This window comes from Pinus tabuliformis, chromosome Q, assembly GCF_031772625.1.
Source record: "Pinus tabuliformis cultivar Carrire ecotype Pingquan chromosome Q, CPIR1, whole genome shotgun sequence".
NCBI classification, from domain to species: Eukaryota; Viridiplantae; Streptophyta; class Pinopsida; order Pinales; family Pinaceae; genus Pinus; species Pinus tabuliformis.
Genome location: NC_142296.1, coordinates 612,113,324 through 612,119,923, shown reverse-complemented (window position 1 = coordinate 612,119,923; position 6,600 = coordinate 612,113,324). Strand labels below are relative to the sequence as shown.

The window sequence follows — 6,600 nt, the reverse complement described above, 5'->3', positions numbered from 1 at the left end:
TTTGTGTGATTTTCAAACTAAATTAAGTTTTATTATGGAATTTTATAAATAATCTTTACACCAATAAATATCATAATTAATAATTTTTATAGAAAAATTTCTCTTTTAAGTTTTTTGGAAATTTAAAACAGATTATATATATCTCTTTATAATCTATGAGAAGACCCATTTATGAACTTTTTCTCTACAAAATACTCATTTATATATTGTTATATAAATACATTTGTTTAAAAAAATAAAATAATATATATGATAATTAAAATGACCAAATAAAAATATATATTATTTATTTGTTTAACTACATTAATCAAAATTTATCATGTCACCATAAAGAATTAAAAGATCTCAATTAATTGATTTAAATAAAATTATTTATTATATATATTAACAATATTATTAATTACACGGAGAGACACTCTACAACAAGAGTATGGGAGAGAGATAAAGTAACTGAAAGTCAAAAAAAATTACTTTTTACTATAAAGAAGAGATGTATTATCTTCACTACTTAATATGGAGATGAGTTAAAAAAAAATATTTAAAAAATATGGATTTGAGATGTAATATTTTGAAAATATTAATAATAAAATTAATTAAATATAATGTGGGGAATGTGAATTATAAATAAAATATTTTAATGCCAGCTTATATATATTATACCGGTCTATGATCCATCTTAACACTTGATCTATATTATACTGGCCTAGATCCATTTTAATACCTGATTTGTCTCAAAAGATTTTGATCGGTTGATAATAATAATAAAAATAATAAATTATTTAACTAATAATCACTATTTTCAATACTAATTTAACAACTCAATTATAATAATTTTGAAAATAAAATAAAACTGATTTTAAAGGATTCAAAACACCTAAACACTATTAACTTTTAAAAATATATATTCAAAGCTGATCTTTCCCACTCTTTTGATCATATGGAAATCTATCCGAATGAGGAAGAACCCTATTCCTATCCCCACCCTGTGACAGAATCTAATATGTGTGATTATTAAGTTGGTACTGAATACTTAGCTTGGCGATATAGCAAGCATCTTTATTCAAGAACATAGAAGAAATAAAATTTCCAGCAGAAATTAGATTACATACACACACAATGTAACACAGTGAGAAAATAAAATGTCCAGCAGGAATGAGGTCACATCCACACAGTAACACAGTGAGAAAATGATATTCATTAAGAAAAATATAAGACAACACAGTGGTTACACACCTTCGTACACACAAAAACAAGACGTTTCGAGTTCGACTCCGTTGGCTCAAGAGTCCTTAAGATCGAGACCCCGCCAGAAGCCTAATTGACTACCCTCGCCCTCAAAATGCTCTTGCCAGAACGGGTGTTCGAATCCCCTCGACTCCACAATCTCACGACCCCTTTCACCATCCTTACCACGACTCCTTTCACCATCCCTACAGCACAGAGGCCAGTGCTCTCTGCCAGGGCTACCCGATGATGATGACGGCGGTACAGGAGACTCGTTCCCTGCGTATTCTTCAGGCAGACCCTGACATGATAACCCTTCCTTCCTCCTTCTCCTCCTTTTCTTGGCGCCCAGACTTTTCTTCTTGAAGTCTCCGATTTTCTGCTTGATCAGCGCTGGAACCCTCGACAGAAACCGCTCACAGTCGATTTCGGCATGAAACGCCATAGTTTTTCCCCTGCTTTTCATGCCGAATCCGAATGAAAATTTCCATCCGTCGGAAGGGAAATGAGGGTGGAGATCAGAAATATTTTCGCCTGCGCGCGCGCGGGGGAGCGGGAGCAGCGTCGCATTTTCTTCTTCGCGAGCGGGAAGCGCGAAAAGCGCGGGTTTTTCCTTTTCGCATTTCAGGTTGCGCTGATATCGAGTCTTGGCTTTGCGGGCGAATTTGAAGAGCAGAGAGCAGGGGCAGCCCACGACTAGGAGTAGTATTGAATACACAATTGCCAGCGGGCAACAGCAAGCCGCGACGCCGGTCGAGGCTGCGCCGGACGCAATTTCATTAACCACGACTCTGCGCCGAGGGTACTCCCTCGTCCCGCCTGGCGGCGCGGCTGACACGGCCGCCGCGCTTTTCTGCAATTCGCTCGTTCTACGGCTTTGCTTAAAACAAGGCAGCACAGATGGCGGCATGTTGCAGTCATCTCAGTCGCCCGGATTTGCAGAGGCATTCAACCTATGAAGCATTTTCCAATTTCTGGTTCTCGGTTCAATGCTAAAGGCACCTCGAGGTATTCGCTGTGATCGAAAGGGTCATTAAAAAGTTGAAACAAATGTACTCGCTAATCATACTTGGCACCACTCACGATTTCATAAATACAGATTTTGTCAAGCAGCAGCCCTGGTTGTTTCCCATGGGAGGAGACGATGGGATTAAAAGTCCATAAAGCAACATTGATATGATGGGGGACGAATCTTCTTTGCTTGTGCATGCAACTTTGGTGATTGGGCATCAACCACCCGAACCCGTTTCATTATTCCATGTTTCTTGTTTCGGAAGGGAATTCTAGAGGTTAAACTCCCAAGATTACAGCGCAGTAGATGTAGATTCTTACGAAAAAATACGTACTGTTTTTACAATGGCATTCTACAGCTTGGAATGAGGAGATTGTTACAGCATAGTCTCAGCGTAGCATGAGTAGATTGTTTATTTTTTAATTAAAATATCAGTGAAGCCATCATTTTTTGTCAGAAAATAATGGCATGCTTTTAATAAAATTTGGCCGAAAATTTTGAAAATCAGGTTAGGGTTGTTAAATTTCAAAAATTTTGGTGATTATAATTTTTTTTAATGGTGTTGAATTTATTTTTATTATTAAAAACATTATTCAAGTATCTTTCTCTTAATTTTTTATTTAAAAAAAAAAAAAAACCAAATTCCGCCATTTTTACTATACACTATGTCAAAATATTAAGTCACTATCCCTGTATTGAGTGCAACCCTTTTAAAGAAAGATATCACTTTGGATGTGAATAGATTTGATGCACTCCCAGAAGAATTTGGAATTTGGCTGTGAATAGATTTCATGCTTACTCTAGAAATTCGATGTGAATAATTCCCATAATTAATAAATTTAGGCTTATTGTAAATTAAATTATAATCTAGTTGAATGTGAATAAATTTAAAGTATGTGTTAAAAAAATGGATGTGAATAGATTTAGTAAAAAATTGATAAATTTAAAGTTTAGATAAAATTAGATGTGAATACTCATTAAAATGGATAAATTTAAAGTTAGGATGAATCTACATTAAATTTGATTAGATGATAATTTCTTTTAAATATAAATAAATTTGATGTACATTTTAAGTGAATAAATTTCATCCCTATGCATTTCTTACCATTGATAAATTTAAACTTATCATGAATCTAGATTGGATCTAATTTGTGCAGGCTGCTTTTTAAATTAAACTTTTGTATTGAGAATTCCAATTCTTTATATATGACAATTTAAATAAGCTTTTGTTCTATTGTTTGTTTTTGTTTCACTTTATAGAGGAGGGATGTCATGTGACATTTAAAAAAAAAACTTCAATTTGTCATGTCAAAGGTATAATTTAATTGAATGTGAATAAATTTAAAGTATTTGTCCAAAAAATTTGGATGTGAATAGATTTAATCTATTTATACTCATCAAAATTAATAAATTTAGAGTTAAGATAAATCTATACTAATTTTGATTAAATTATAGTTTCTTTTGAATATAAATAAATTTGATGCAACTTTTAAAAGATTTGGATGCCAATACATTTCATCCCTTTCATCCCTGTGCAATTCTTACAATTGATAAATTTAGACTTACCCTGAATCTAGAGTGAATCTAACTTGTGTATACTATTTTTTAAATTAAATTTTTGTATTGAAAATTCCAATTCTTTATATATGATAAAGTAAATAAGCTTTGGATCTATTGTTTGTTTCACTTTATAGAGGAGGGATGCCATGTGAAATCTTAAAAAAAAAAAAACTTCAATTTGTCATGTCAAAGGTTAACATAGAAATATAATATGGAATGAATAGAATGCCATGTGACTTAGGAATATGTTGATGTTGATTGAATTTTTTGTTTTATTAGATTTGATGTACCATCTAAAAGATTTGCAATTAAAGTGATTTGATTCTTTTACAATTAATATATATGGGGATTAAAATGGGTTTACATTGAATCTAACTTAATTGTAGTTTTCTTAACTAAATCCTTCTATTAAGGAGCATAGGTTCTTTACATATGATAACACAAACTCTTGAGTTTGCATATGATAAACAAGCTCTTGAGTTTTTGTTTGTTTCACTAAATAAGGGAGGGATGCCATAGAGAAACTTTAAGAAAGAATCTTAATTGGTTATGTCAAAGGCCAACTGGAAAGTACAACATAAGATGAATTAGATGCCATGTGTCTTAGGAATATATCAATGCTGATTTTTCATTAAATAACAATGACTTCCTATAAATTATTGCAAACTAAGAAATACAACATAAGATGAATTGGACACCATATATTTTAAGAATATATCAATGATGATTTTTCATTAAATAACTGAGTTCCCACAAATTATTACAAATTTGGATTAATAACTTAATAAATGACACTTTTGGGAAATGCACCCTTACACATTAATCGTGAACATCAAAACACTACACTATCTATGACCATTCACTATGCAATGATCTTTTTACTAAAGAAATTAACTACCTCTATGTGTTCTCTATAAACCATGAGCATAATGTATTGCATTTCCAATGGAGAATGTAGCCTTTAATTTTGTTCTCCCTCATCAATCATCCATTTTGACTTTTCCAGTGTTTTATTATACATGTAATAGGATGTTTAGAAGGGTTAAAATAAAAAAAATTGACTTTCTCATCATTAAAATACAACTTAGTTTTCACGATGTGTAGTATACATTTTTACATGTTCCAAATTTATTTTTTCATAAAAAAACAACAATGTTTTCTTACTCCTTTCAACTAGTGTTGCCTCAATTTACTTATAGTGGTGGAGGAAATACTTCCTAATTTGTTGATGATCATTTTGTTAAAAGGACATAAGTTTGTGATAAAAATACTCCCAATAGCCTTTTCTAAGTAATATTTTAAAATGTTATCTTTGGTTTAATTATATTAATTTGTATTAATGTCACTTACTAGAAAATTCCTATGATAATTATTGGTATAATCCCAGGGTTAACATGCAATTGATTTGTTATTCATTGAATCATATACTGCATTATAGGAAGCTTTAAGTCTTGAGTTATTTGTTGAATACTAAAGGCTACATTATCATCTTTCTAATAAATAAAAGATTATATTTATATAATATTTAATGGTTCATGTATATAGAGATTTAATTTATAATAATAATAACTATTTATTATTTTGTAGTTATATATTTAAAACTTCATTTTTATTTAAGTATTTTTTTGGTTTGTTTGTCAAGTTGTTTGTGATCTTCCAGGGTTTGTGGCTTGAGGAGCCGCGACCTATGTGCATCTAATCCATCAAAGTCACCTAGGGATCGCACCCGGCCTGGGCCACACCAACCCTTAATTGACTGATTTTTTTAGCATGTCGCCTCCTCCTAGCACAGGGAACAACCACCCCCCATAAGGTTTGATCCTACGTTGCCTTGCTAACGAGGCCCATCCTCAACCAGTTGTGCTAGTGAGACTTGGCCATTTTTATTTAGTATTACTAGTATGGTAATATATCATTTTTTCTATCCAATAAATTTAAATTATAAATTTAAGCTACATATAATTTAAATATACAAATAGTTTGTGAGATATAGCTCAATTAACAATAAACATAATATCAAATATTATATAAACAATAAATTTCATGATTCAAATTCCAGTAAGTTGAGCTAACAAAATAAAATAAAAATTTATGCCTACATATTAAAAATGTATTCATTCTACGTTTAGATTTACATGGTTGAAAGGTGATTTGAATTTCAATTTTATTTTATTTTAAAGTATGTAATGTTGTTTTATATATATATATATATATATATATATTCATAATTTCATGAATAATTGTATCAATATTTTATATATTTATAATTTTATTTTAGATTTGATATTTCTACCGTGATAAAAAATAACAATATATGTAGCATTGATTTTAAATTTTCTTTTATCTTAGTTTATTTAATTTTGATTTTTGGACACATTTTTATAGTTAATTGGGAATATAGTTTTTATCTATTTCATTTTAGTGATTATTTTTTTTTTTCTCCGTAAAACTACACTAATTTATATTACAAAAACCAAAAATACAGCAAAATTTACAAAAGGCCGAAGCCTCGCATCTCCGAAGAGAATTTCCCATGATTATCCATTCTAAGCAACAGGCAAAAAGGGACCTGTTTCTTACCTCCAACATAACCGGTATATAATCGACACAACAGGCTTTTGAGCCAACACAGCGGACATATGACTTGACACGATGGACCCATAACTGGACACAGTTGACACGTAGACTAACACAGTGGACACGCAAACCTTCGCGGCGGACATTGACTCTATGACAAACAAACATACCAAGAAAACAGAAGGAGATGGACTGAGAGTAGCATTTTTGGCCATGAAGACAGAGGC

General features: G+C 31.3%; 1 pseudogene; it reads right to left on the bottom strand.

The window, feature by feature from the left end:
• Positions 1-1,180: 1,180 nt before the first annotated feature.
• Positions 1,181-2,533, bottom strand: LOC149220929 (uncharacterized; annotated as a pseudogene).
• Positions 2,534-6,600: the final 4,067 nt, after the last annotated feature.